Consider the following 13,561-nt stretch of genomic DNA (forward strand, 5'->3'; position numbering starts at 1 on the left):
TCTCTCTCTCTGTGTCAAATAAATGAATAAAATCTTTAAAAAAAAAGTTAGTAGACCAAAGCACAGGCAACAAAAGAAAAAATAGCTACATTGGACTTCATCAAAATTAAAAAATTTTGTGCATCAAAGGACATTATCAACAGAGTAAAAAAGGATCCCACAGAATGGGAGAAGATATTTGCAAATAATATATCGGATAAGGGAATAATATTCAGAATTTTTCTAAAAACTCCTATAACTCAATAACAACAACAAAACAATCAGATTTAAAAATAGGCACAGGCTTAGTCAATGAAGCATGCAATTCTTGATCTGGAGTCGTAAGTTCGAGTCCCACGTTGGGTGTGGAGATTACTTTTAAAAAATGGGCAAAAGACTTAAATACACATATATTTCTCCAAAGAACATATACAAATGGCCAATAAACACAAGAAACGATGCTGAAGATCACTAATAATTAGGGAAATGAGAATCAAAATCAAAATCAAAATGAAATACTACTACACACCCATTAGAATGACAGTTGTAAAAACAAAACAGAAAATAAGTTTTATGAAGAGAAACTGGACCCCTTGTACATTGATGGTAGGAATTAAAAATGGTACAGCTGCTGTGTTAAACTGTATGGCAGTTCCTCAAAAAATTAAACATAGCATTACCATATGATCTAGCAATTCCACTTCTGGGTATGTACCCAAAAGAATTACAAGCAAAGAGTCAAAGAGAAATTTGTACACCGGTATTCATAGGAGCATTATTAACTTAGCCAAAATGTAGAAGCCCAAGTGTCCATCAGCAAAAGAATGGATAAACAATATGTTATATATATAATGGCTTATTATTCAGCCTTAAAAAGGAAGGAAATTCAGACATATGCTACAGTATGGACAAACCTTGAAGCTATTATGCTAAATGAAATAAACCAGTCACAAAAGGACAAAAGGACAAATACTGTATGATTCCACTTATTCCACTTCTTCCACTTATATGGCTTCTTATATGAGGTTCTTAGAGTAGTCAAATTCAGAGATAGAGAAAAGAGAAGGCTGATTGCGAGAGGCTGGAGGGAGATGAGAATGGGAAGTTATTATTTAATGGGCACAGAGTTTCAGTTTGGGAAAATAAGAAAGCCCTGGAAGTGGATGGTAGTGATAGTTGCACAGCAATGTGAACACTTAATGCATTGAATTGTACTTTTAAAAATGGATAAAATAGTAAATTTTATGTTATGTATATTTCACCACAATAAAAAAATGGACATTGATTTCTTCAATGAAAGTTTCCCTCACTACCTTTGGGATATCCATTCCAGAGAACAGATCATTAGAAAATACTGTTCCCATCAACCAACAAGTATCTATTGAATGCTTCCTTTATGGAGTAAAATAGTCATTTCCCATCGCAGGTCATGGTTAGCTATAGAGGACATCTAGATATGAAGTTGGAAAGAAGGAAGAGGTTGGAAATGATCTTCTTTCTCTGTTTTTATTTTCCCATCCTTCCCATTTGGGCCAGAAGAGTCATAGAATTCAAATCAGTCAATTGAGAATGGAACTAAATATCTACAAAATTGCCTGACAGGTGGGGTTGGGTAGGTGATCTCCAAGGAACCTACTAACTCGCTTCTCTTCTGCATTGCATTGTTAAGCCTCTTAGGAACATTAAGTACTTGAATGAAACTTAATTTAAGGTCATGCAACAAGGCTTAATAGCATAAGGGACTCATAGTCAATAGAGACTGTGTACAAGAAACTGAACTCTAGTGGAATCAATAAACACACCATATCTCTGTAAAACTTCACATAAGTACAGAACATTTTTTTGTATTAAACATTTTCCAATTGATAACCATTCCTGTGGTGCCAGTCTCTAAGTATAATGGTGAGTATCAGAATCCTTATATTCCAGGACTGATTGTGCCACTAAGCCAACTCTTTTTCTTCATCTGTGAAGTTAAGACATTGGACTAAATGATCTTAGGATTCCCTATATTTCCCATATACTACAGGTTGAATTATTTCATATTTTTAGAACACATAATTTTATTATACTTACTTGGATATACTATAGTCAGTCATGTATCAACTCTCAATTTCACCTCTTAACACACCCAAAGCATAGTACACAGTATAGTCCCAAAAAAGTTTGTAGATCTATCTAGATAAGTGGTAGACATTACTATAAAGGAGTTTGATTCTCACTCACTGATGTCTTGGTCTGTGTTCTTTTCTCTTTCTCTCTCTTTTTTCTGTTCCTTCCCCATAAGCTTAGAAAACTCACCCCAGTCACATCAATTAATTGAAAGTGGTATAATACTTCTAAAATGTTTGATGCATAAAAAGTGTTCAATAAATGTTTGTTTCCAAATTTTAATTAATTTCACTTTCTCCACCAAAATAATTATTAGCTTTTTCTTTATGAACAAAGCCAACACTTTCTATAAACATAATCAATCAGCAACTAACTGGCTTATCTATCTACCTAGGGTTCCTCAGAAAGCAGACTGAATGAGGTAGCTTCTTTGATAGGTAATCTTGGGAAGCAGAGAAACTGAGAGAGATAAGAAAGAAGAGCCATTCGAGAACACATTATTGAGCTGGCTACCACATCGATCAACTGGAACTCAATTTTACTGAGGACTCTCCAAGAAACCATATAGAATCCATCTTAGAATTTTCCCGCCCAAGGACAAAGGCTAATGCATTTATCAACGGACTCCCTTCACTTATTAATTGAGGGCAGCTTTCAGGGGAATTAGTCCCCTTATATGTCTGGTCATTCAGTGTAGGCTTAGTGAGCTTCTGTGGCTTTGGAGAGAGTGGGGAGTCAGGAAGGTAGATGCCCCAGGCACTTGGGGGAGAACTGTGGCTTGCATGGGAACTGTCCAACACCTCTGCAGCTGAAATCAAAGGAAGTGCCACAGGACACCAAAAGTATCTGCTACCATCTATCATTTAAACTTTTCAGATCCATTTTTGCCCTATATAAAATCATTCAGTCATCAATTCTTTAAGATCATGACCAGTTGCTAATTCTCAAAAGGACTTAAGGCAAGACAGTTAGTGTAGCAAGCAGATGTCCCATGCTGCAACTGGTCCAAAGACCATAATTTATATTCATCAGGTCCCTTCTCTACCACCCATTATAGATTTTCCTTACCCTTGGCAAGCACTTTAGCTGGGCTGAATTATTTGTTTGATGGGGAGATCCAGGTTTTCATCCTTGAGGCTAAGCCCTTGGATGACTTGCTCATGTAAGGCTGAGGTTGCTACAGCTTTTCATTCAGTGCTATCACCAGACATGAAAGAACAAGGGGAATCCCAGTGAATCTTTTGAGATCTAGAAATACTCCTCCTGTTCCCATTATTTAGCAGCAATCCCAGGTGCTGATGATAATCAGATCAATTAACCTGCCAGTATAAAAAATGCCCTTCTTTATCTACTAGTACCCTGATTTAAAGAACCAAAGTGAGAGGGTGGTAGTTGTAGCTATAGGTTTTGTGAGACTCTTGTTGTACCCCTCAGTAGTAGAGATTTTCTTCTTCCCGCCAACAGTAACCAAGACCTATAATTTAACAGAGCCTAGGGATGTGATAATAGGAAGCACAAATTTTGCAATAGGTTCACTGGATATTATGGTGAGAGGAGCCATTCCTACTTCCCCACTTTGGTTTCCAGGCCCATGTATTATAATTATTGAGTAAACAGCACCATATATTGATCATTGGCTCAGTGCATATACCTCTTCAGGTAGAACAACTCCCAACCATACAGGGTGTTGTCCCCAAACTAACTGAACCCTTACTAGTCCATTGTTACACTCCATCAGATCAACTTTGTCTAGATAACATGGTGTGTGGTGGGAACAGTGGATCCTATGGTCTTGTACTCATTGTTGTCTTGTTGTTGTATCTCCTTCACTATGGCTCTTTTAGTCCAAAGTGATGTTATTTAGGATACCATGTCAGTAAATAAATCATTCTCTAAGCCCTCAGGTAATAATCCTGAAAGAGATGCTATGGGCAAGGAAGCCAAGAACATATCCAGAATAGGAGATGCTTCCTGTAAGGATGAATCACTTCTTCCTCCAGAAGGGGGTGAGGGATCTGATGTAATCAACTTGCCATTAAGTGCCTGGCTGTGTCCTTGAGGATTGGTACTTCATTGAATGCTCAGTATTGGTCTTTGCTGCTGGCAAGTCAGAACTTCTGCAGAAGCAGTAGCTATTTCAGTTTGGTAAGAAAGAGCCAATATTATTGGGGCCATGCATGGCCTCCATACCTACTAACAAGGCTACTGTGTGCATGGGTCCATTGTACTAGCATTGGGGTACTAAGAACAGAGGCTGGCTAACATTTGCTTGAGGAGACTCCTGGTTGTTGGGGGTCATAGATACTCTCTGGTAGACATTAGTGTAAGACACAAGGATGTGCATGTTTGTTTCTATTCCTATACTCCATATACCTCTCTCCCACTTTATACTCAATATTAAAATCTTATTCATCCTAGGCCTCTGACCAATCAGCCAAGTAATTCACCACTGCACAGGAGAGTGTATATATCCTTATCTTAGGCTAGTTTTTCTTCCATACACGAAGTGCCTATTCCAACCTCTGCCCACAATGAGACTTTCTTTTTACCACTGTCTTTTAGTGGCAGTAGTCCTATGGATGGGATATAGCACAACAGCAGATCATTTTCACTTGTACCAATATATGGAGCCAAGCCATATTTAAAATAGGCTTGGATTTTTTTTTTTCTCCTCTGTCAGTTGGTCACAGGGAACATCTCATGAGACCATAGGTGTAGAATGATAGAGAATCACTGGTGCAACAGAGGGTGGTGACATGGGAGTCTAGTCATCCGTTTGTGAAATTTACTTGTGCCCTCTGGACTTTCTTAGACCTGATCCTGTATGTATCATTTCCAACATAGATCACTGCTGTCCAAGCTCACCTTATAACTTAGATGATTTGACAATATACTTACATTTTCAATCACTTGATGTCCAATAGTCAGGTGCTCAGTCTCTACTAGGACCCTGTAGTATAACAGAAATTGCTTTTCAAATAGTGGGTGGTTCTCTGTGGCAGGAAGCAGACCTTGACTCAGAATTCTAGAGCTCTGAATTGCCACTCTCCATTGGATACCTCTACCAATCACTGAATCTATTGGGTCATATAGTCTAGCAACAAGGAAACTTGTACCACTGCCTGAACTGCTGCAGAGCCTTTGCTTCTTTGAGTCTCACTTGAAACTGGAAAATTTCCATGTCCCTCAATAAATGGTTTGGGGCAGTATCGGCTGCCTCTAAAATTAAAAGAGACCAAACTTGTGCTGTATTTCTTGCTAAGTGTTAGGAATGCAAATTTTAATAACTAAGGATATCTATCCTAGTTATACATTTGGGGCTTGGAAGAGTGACCACAGGATGGCCTGCAAACCCATTGGAGATGCCTTGTACCAGGACTCCATTTATCCCCTGGCCTCTTGAAGCCTCCACTTTATTGAGGGGGGCATAATGGCATTTGGGTCCCCTGTTATGAGTGGCATCTTAGATTCTGTATCTAAAAGCCCTTGAAAAGTCTGAGTAAATGAATATAAGTTCCTTTGTGGGAAAAATTGAAGAGTTAATGTATATATTTATGAGGGAGCTGCATGGTCTTTCCTTGAGCGGATCAGGCTTCCTTTTCAGCCACTGGGCTCTGGGTCTGGGAACTACCTCAGATATGGAAACTCAACAAAAAATTATGATTTTCTATCATCAGGATGCTGATCCTAGTCTGCTGCTCACCTGCTTTTGATTTTTTTTTAATTATGAAAGTCAAGTCAAGTAATAGTTTCACAGGTTGCCTATCTATCTTACCTCTAAGAATACAAAGGTCTGTTAGCCATTACCCCAAATCTCTGAGGTCCAGGAAACCTGGGTTACCCTTCTAGTTTTATTGTCTATTACAGTAACTATGTCTTTGATGTTTAAGTGCAGTTACCTGGCCTCTAATATCATGGAATTCTTTCATTCCCATTGACCCTTGGGAACCCAATTCTACGGCAGCATTTTCTTCCATGAGCACTGGTTCATAGAGTACACTGCCACTGAGCTTTTAAAAAAAATGCTCCCACATTTTTTATTACCCCAGTGAAGGGAATGGTCTAGGAAATGTTGTCAGGCAGTCGGTCTCACATAAAAACCTCATTCTAATATGTCTACCTCTTTGAGTCTTCTGATCTGTTCCTTAGTACTCTGATGGGCAGTCTGGCATCTCTACACCATTCTCACATCCTAACTTAAAGGCACCATCTCAGCAGTGTGTTGGGACAATCGAGGTGTCCTTGACAGGATGTTAAACCCTAAGTCATGTTATATGTTCCAACAAACACTTCCCTATTCTGCTTTTCCCACTCATCCTATTTTATTTAACACCTTCAAATCTATTCCCATAGATCTTTCCCTCGTTCCTGTCAGTACATATTAGCCAGATTCTCTAATTATTTCAGTAAGTTATTTCTTCCTGTAGCAGAGACTGTACCTTCCCTCATATGGTACCTGGAACCTGACTCTCATTATCAATCTGCAGAGCATTTGGAAGAGTCAGTAAAGAAGATCCCAAGGAGGATAATCATCATGTTGCAAGACATTCAACCCAGGGAGGTGCTCGTCCTCTCCAGGCAAGGGAAGAAGGCTGTTTTCTAGTGAGGGGGAAAGACAGGTTTCTTCAGCCTCCATTATTCAAGGGCATTCAGGGTTTAAGGCCCTCACACATATCCTTCATCCCAAGTCTCAGGGCCCCAGTCTTTCTCTGTCAAAGCCATGATGTGAACATTTATCTTTAACAAAGGAGACCCACATGTTCAATCTCCTTTGCTATTCTGCTACTCCTAAGATTAAATTCTGAACCTGATTTTTAGCACAGTCTGCCATATTGCTATAGGGCCTGTTTACTTTCTGTCATGGAGGACATCTGACTTTCATAGAATTCCTGGAGTTGATAATTGGCTGAACTGAACTTGTCTTTCTTTCTTTAAGGCATTCTTTAAGACTTCTAAGCAGTTTACAAAAGCTAGCCAATATTACTACTTGTATAATTATCATAGCCTCTTTTCATTCCAGTATTAGAGATACTAGATAAGCAAAGCTTATGGTAGTTATGTCAGAGGTATGGACATCACAATTACCACCAGCAATGGAGTTTTTGTCTCCATCTGTCTGGTGAGTAAACCATCTCCAGAATACTAGCCAGAGGGTCTACTTTTTAGAGTTAATATCTAGTACTACTGTCTTAGTTTGGGTCCCCTCAAGAGCAGAGCCTGAAGTAAGGACTTGAGTTTAGGTAATTTATTTCAGACATGAATCCAGAAGATTGGAAGAAGGAAGTGAGCTTATCAAAAAAGGAAGATGGAAAATCCAGCAAAGGGTATGTTACTGAGCTAACTACCATGGAGGACAATGGGGCTCAAGTCTTCTGAGGATCCTTTGAGGAATCATGTAGGATGTACCTCAGAATTGTCCCTCCAAAGAATGGGAAACTAAACAATCCCCTGGCTTCCATACTACATTGTTTGAGGCATGCCTAGAGGTATTTCTTCCCTATAATTTGGGCTTGCCCTGCACACAGCTGTGTAAGTTCCCATTGTTTAAAAGAGAGACTTGGGAAAGAAAGTCGGAGAGATGAGATGATGGGATTCTGTCATCATGCATGGGAAAGTACACTACAGCTATAGCAGAACGCAGAGGTGGGCTAAGTGGATGTAGGTTACCAAGGTTACCAAGGTTACCAGGTTACCAAGAGCATCTGCTTCATCACCAAAGCCAATCCTGTATACCAGTAAATGGTCCCCTAGTCTTCTTTAATTAAATATTCCCATCTCTTCCTTGTTAAGAAATCCTACTTATAGGCCCCATCCATAACCTTTATCTCCTCATAGACACTGAGTGAGAGAAGAAACAATCTACTTTATAAAGTTAGTGCTAAAGTTAGGAAAGATCCTAGCAGTAAGAGTTACATGATTGTGATTTCCTATCAGGTGTGTGTGTGTGTGTGTGTGTGTGTGTTTTACCTGTGTCAAGTTATTGGGGGAAGACCTTTAAGCAAATTAGCAGTTGTTCAATCCCTTTACTCTTGGCTCCAAAATCTAGTGCCCAAGAGATGGAACTTTGCTTTACTTTTCATGGCACTCTCTGGGAGGGCTCTCCAAGAGAAGATATTAAAACATCTAGATGAGTAATAATATAGGTTCTTCTATTCTTTTGTGAATTTCTGGTACATCCTTCCAGATAACAGGAAAACAAGGAAGAAAGAAAAGGGTACTGTTTAAGAGTATTATTAGTACTGTTATCCTTTGCTCGACTGAGATTCAGTGTGGGAGGGATAGCACTTGGGGTAAATGGGTACATGTCTATCTCTCCCCTTCCTTCTTCAGTCTCATTCACCCCCTCCAACTTGCTCCTCTCAGGTCCTGGCATGTCCTTGGCATTGGTTGATATGGGCTGGTCTCCAGGCAGCCCATCCAAGTCCAGAACTTAGAAACAAAGCAGTGCATTTTGGCACCATCCTGCTTGAAGCTCCCTCTCTTTTCTCATTTGAAGATTTTATTGTGTCACCCTGGGGAAAGAAAAATGGGGTTAAGAAGCAAGAATTCTGGGAGAACAAAGGGGGGCAGCCAGAAGAGGCAATAATGAGAAGAGTCCAGATTTAGAAAAATTATATCTAAAGGAATATTGGGGTCAGAACAATGACGACATTATTTTCTATCCTTTCCATCTAGTGGTTCACACTGTTTTCTCTCACCTCTGCCTCATGATTGGTTTTATTCACAACTTGAAAAGCGCTACTTCCTTTTTCAAAAAACGTTTATTCACTTAAGTAAATGAGCTTAGCTTTCAATTCTCCACCTCTTTTCCTCTTTCTTCTTCCTCTCCTACTCTTTAATTTCTCATGCTATCTTTATAAAAAGAACAATGAAAAGCAAAAACTGAAACAAAATATAAGCCATCACAAACATACACCTGTAAAACAAATTTTACATATCCACATAACTGAACTAAGAAAATGAATCACTGAGATGTCTTCCTTTGGGTTTCACTCAAAAGTGAATTCTGGGGGCACCTGGGTGGCTCAGTTGTTAAGTGTCTGCCTTCGGCTCAGGTCATGATCTCAGGGTTCTGGGATCGAGCCCCGCATCAGGCTCCCCATTCAGCGGGAAGCCTGCTTCTCCCTCTTCCACTCCCTCTGCATGTGTTCCCTCTCTCGCTGTATCTCTCTCTGTCAAATAAATAAATAAAATCTTAAAAAAAAGCTTTTTAAAAAAAGTGAATTCTGCCACAAGAATTTGTGTACAAGTAGTTCATTCGGGAAGTGATCACAGGAAGCACAGTAGAGGAGGGGGAAGGACAAGAAATGGAGGGAGACGTGGCAAAAGATGGTGCATTATCACTAGGCAGGTTACCACCATGAGCAACTAGGGTCACTACCACTATGGACCCTCTAAGAGACTGTGTAAAACACATCCGAAATGGTCCCAATAAGGGACAAAGAAGCAGGAGTATTTACCCATCAGTCTTCACCCATTACAGTAGCCCCCTCCTTAGCTGTAGGGGGTATGTTCTAAGACTCCCAGTGGATGCCTGAAACCAAGGATAGCACCAAACCCTAGATACACTATATTTTTTCCTATACATACATACATGTTGATAACATTCAATTTATAAGTTAGGCACAGTAAGAGATTAACAATAGTAACTACTAATAAAATAGAACAACTGTAACAATATACCATAATAGAAGTTATGTGAATGTGGTCTTTCTCTCTCTCAAAATATCTTTTTTTTTTAAAGATTTATTTATTTTTATTTATTTGACAGAGAGAGACAGCAAGAGAGGGAACACAAGCAGGCAGAGTGGGAGAGGGAGAAGCAGGCTTCCCGCTGAGCAGGGAGCCTGATGTGGGCCTAGATCCCAGGACCCTGGGATATGACCTGAGCCCAAGGCAGACGCTTAACGACTGAGCCACCCAGGCGCCCTCTCTCTCAAAATATCTTACTGTGCTATATTGACCTTTCTTTTTGTGATGATGGGTCGTCTGCTTTACCGTGGTTGACTGCAAGTAACTGAAGCCAGGGAAAGTTAAACTGTGGTTAAGGGGTGGGGCTACTATATTGGTTGAAGTTTCTTCCAAGACATTAACTCCCCGGGAGCCCAAAGGCAGAGAAATCCTTAAGGTGAGGAGTCATTGGAGGTAAGCAAATTTTCTACCCAAATGCAGCTGACCTCCAGAATGGGCTGAGGGGATGTGAGCAGGGCATTGATGTCAAAGTTGCATATTTTTGTCTGAAAAAGCCATCTGCTAATTTAGCTTGTTTTTTCTCTATATTGACTAATTGTTTCAGTTTTCTTAAAACATTAAAAATACTTTTCAATATCTCTATCATGTTTTTGTAGGCTGCATGATAATAGTAATACCCTATAATTTCTCATGTTTCTCACAATACACTTTCAATGATCTTTTTAAATCTCAAAATAGTCCTTGAAATGAATATTATTAGCTTCACTTTATTATAAAAGAACTGTGGCTAAGAGAAGTTAAATATTCCCCCATAAGGCCATAAAGTAAGTTGCTGATGCTCAAACTTGGCTCATTTTATTCTCACTTTGCTACTTTTCCCACCATACCCACATTTGTTTCCTATAATAGTGAAGAATTTCTTAAGTATGTGCACGGGATGTAATATAGTAATAATGCCTAAATATTAAGTAAAAATCATGTTAACATTTTTTATATGACTCTCTCATACTCATATCCCTAGCTGGTGCACCTGGAATACATAATAGAAGATAAGGAACCACCATAAAGATACAAACGAAGTTAAAGAATAAAGGGTATGAATGGAAGCAATACAAGTGCCCATAGGTAGATGAATGGATAAAGAACACACACACACACACACACACTGAAATATTAGCCATACAAAAGAATGACATCTTGCTATCTGCAGCAACATGGATAGATCTAGAGGGTATAATGCTAAGTGAAATAAGTCAGAGAAAGACAAATACCATATGATTTCACTCATATGTGGAATTTGAGAAACAAAACGAACAAAGAAAAAAGAGAAAAACAAAAAAACAGACCCTTAACTCTAGAGAACAGACTGGTGGTCGCCAGAGGGGAGGAAGATGGGGGTGGGTGGGTGAAATAACAGAAGGGGATTAAGAGTACTCTTATCATGTATCAATTACTGAGTAATGTATGGAATTGTTGAATCACTATGTTGTACATCTGAGACTAGTATAACATTCTATGTTAATTACACTGGAATTAAAAAATGCAAACTAAAAAAAAAGAATAAAGGGTATGAATCCATTATAAGTAGAGAAGTACTAGGAAGAAACTGAACAAGCTTCTAACATGGATTGGGTGTTAGGGCACAGGAAGGAAGCTGCACATAATTTTTCTTCCCACATCAGAAGATCAAGAGCGTAATTTTCATGAAAAGAGTGAAGTTGATTATAATCATAAGGTATCAGTCACTTAGAATTGGCTGTAGACCAACAGCTAGTGGAACTCTTAATTCCTCCAAAGTATTACTGACAAGCTGGGTAGAGAATTTCTGGGGTAAGAATTGTTGAGGATGAGTAGACTTAACAGGTGACAGTGTCATTTCTGTTCTCAAGATGACTCGATTGATTACATCGAACACCCAAGGCAATGTTAAGAAAGTATATAAATTTAAGAAGGTATATAGAGTGGTCTCTGAAAGTATGTAACATAAAGGGTTTTACATTTCACTGTTGAATATCTCACCCCAGATTGGAAATGCCCAATGCATCTTTATCTATCAATTCTGATCACAGTAGCAGACTTTGCAGAAGACAGAACACAGAGGGGGTGGGTCTCATCTGTGATAAGTTAAAGAGAGCTGGCTCGTAGGGTAGGTTTTTTTTTTTTTTTTTGAGCTGAGATAAAGGGGAAAAACTATGCAAGAAATTATCAAAGACCTAGAAGGCATAAGAAAGCAAGCCTGTGCCTAAAATAATCTCTATTTGGATGGAATCAGGCTTACAAAGTAAAAGGAATTATAGCAAAATTGAGCTTCAGTATGTATCAAGAAAGCAGAGAGCTATTACGCTGGGGAAAAACTTGATTTAGCAATGTCAGAGAAAAACAATATGAGCTCTAAAAGCAGGCTTAAATCAACACACCTGCCAGGAAATACCAGGAAGAGGGTATAGCAGGCTATGGTTTGCTACAAAAGATCCATTCCCCTTATTCTCTCTTAATAGAACCCCAGTTTTGTTTAGATATGCATCTATGCCACATGTGATTCTGGAGTAATCCTCAGCTGAGGGGTCAATGCTAATTGATCTGAGTCAGTTATGATATCCCTATTCCCATGCCAGGAACTGCTTTATGAGCATGTGGTCCAGGGATCTGGTTCTTACCCATGAAGAGGATGGGTGAGGGCTTCTGGGTTAAGGTTTCCTATTCTGCCCCTTTTCTGCCTCTGTGTCTATAGGTGATGCCTGGAACTGCTACACCAATCTAGTTACCAGCCTGAGCATGAAGCCAAGATACTTATCACCATGGTGGAGTAGAGAGATGAAAAGAAACTGGGTCAATGATGACATTGGTGAGTAGCTGCATCAATCTCCTGAAACCTGTTTACTGAGTGCTTCAGGACTTTCTGATACATGAATTGGTGAATTTCTATTATTTAAGTCAATTTGGGATTTTTGTAACTTACAACCAAAGACACCTCAGCTGATGTAAAAGTGAGAGCAGTGGTAAGTATATCTTCAATCCCAGCATGCAGACTTTGCCCTTTCAATTATAGAAGAGGAGCAGGACAAAACTAGGAAGCAGTATAAATATTACATGTCCAGTTAATTTGTTAGAAAAGATTCAGGGAAAGTCTACTTCCAAGGAATCATATCCATGTTTTCCTGAAGTAGGAAAAAAAATTTTTTTAATTTAAATTCTGGTTAGTTAACATATAGTGTAGTATTAGTTTCAGGAGTAGAATTTAGTGATTCATCGTTTACATATAACACCTAGTGCTCTTCCCAACAAGTGCCTTCCTTAATGCCCATCACCCATTTAACCCATCCCCCCACCCAGGAAAAAATATTTTTTAAAAAGAGAGGGAGAAACGTTAATTCTTTTCCCCAACAGTAATGCCTTATTGTATCATATATTTGAAAATGAGGCTCTTTTTCTTATCAGATTTATTGAGATATCATTGACCTATAATTTGGTATAAGTTTTATAAGGTGTATAACATAGTGATTTTATATATGTATATATTGTTAAATGATTACTACAAAGGGGTTAGTTAACACAGCAATCACCACATAGTTAAAATTTTTTGTGCGTGTAGTAACTTTAAAAATCTATTCTCTTAGCAATTTTCAAATATAAAATACAATATTGTTAACCATAGTCACCATGCTGTACACTACATCCCCAGGACTTATTTATCTTGTAGCTGGAAGTTTGTACATTTTGATCATTTTCACTCTTTCCCCTACTTGCAACCCCCTTCCCCTGGCAACCACCAATTGGC

The sequence above is a fragment of the Mirounga leonina genome, unplaced genomic scaffold (assembly GCF_011800145.1).
Source record: "Mirounga leonina isolate KUSES-001 unplaced genomic scaffold, KU_Mleo_1.0 Mir_53, whole genome shotgun sequence".
NCBI classification, from domain to species: domain Eukaryota; kingdom Metazoa; phylum Chordata; class Mammalia; order Carnivora; family Phocidae; genus Mirounga; species Mirounga leonina.